Here is a 306-nt window from a genome sequence, read left to right as displayed (position 1 = left end):
GAAATACTATTACTTAAGAGAATCTGGTTTAATCTATGTTTTTGCATCTTAACCATGAAACAGGAACAATTAACAATCATGAGAATTCTGACTTCTCTGCATCATCTTCTCGAGAGAGCCTGCTAATTCTGTGGCCTATTTCTGTTTATAACCCAATCAACAGATCTTTTATGTGTATAGTGCTGTTTACTTTACAAATATATTGTTATTTCCACCTGTATTAAATTCTTATTTAATACAAAAATTAAAAGAGCCCACTGTATCTCCATCATACTGATGATCAAACAGGATTAAAGACTTTAGGCT

The 306-nt window shown here is 31.7% G+C and overlaps 1 protein-coding gene across 2 annotated transcripts in view; it reads right to left on the bottom strand.

The window, feature by feature from the left end:
* Window positions 1–306, bottom strand: part of FMN1 (formin 1) — a 370,390-nt gene that overhangs the window by 139,709 nt on the left and 230,375 nt on the right. The gene's annotated exons all lie outside the window — the stretch shown is intronic.

This window comes from Otolemur garnettii, unplaced genomic scaffold (genome assembly GCF_000181295.1).
Source record: "Otolemur garnettii isolate 467f Iridium unplaced genomic scaffold, OtoGar3 scaffold00050, whole genome shotgun sequence".
NCBI classification, from domain to species: Eukaryota; Metazoa; Chordata; class Mammalia; order Primates; family Galagidae; genus Otolemur; species Otolemur garnettii.
Note: the sequence above shows the minus strand (reverse complement) of the source record. Positions and strands in the feature narration are given on the sequence as shown.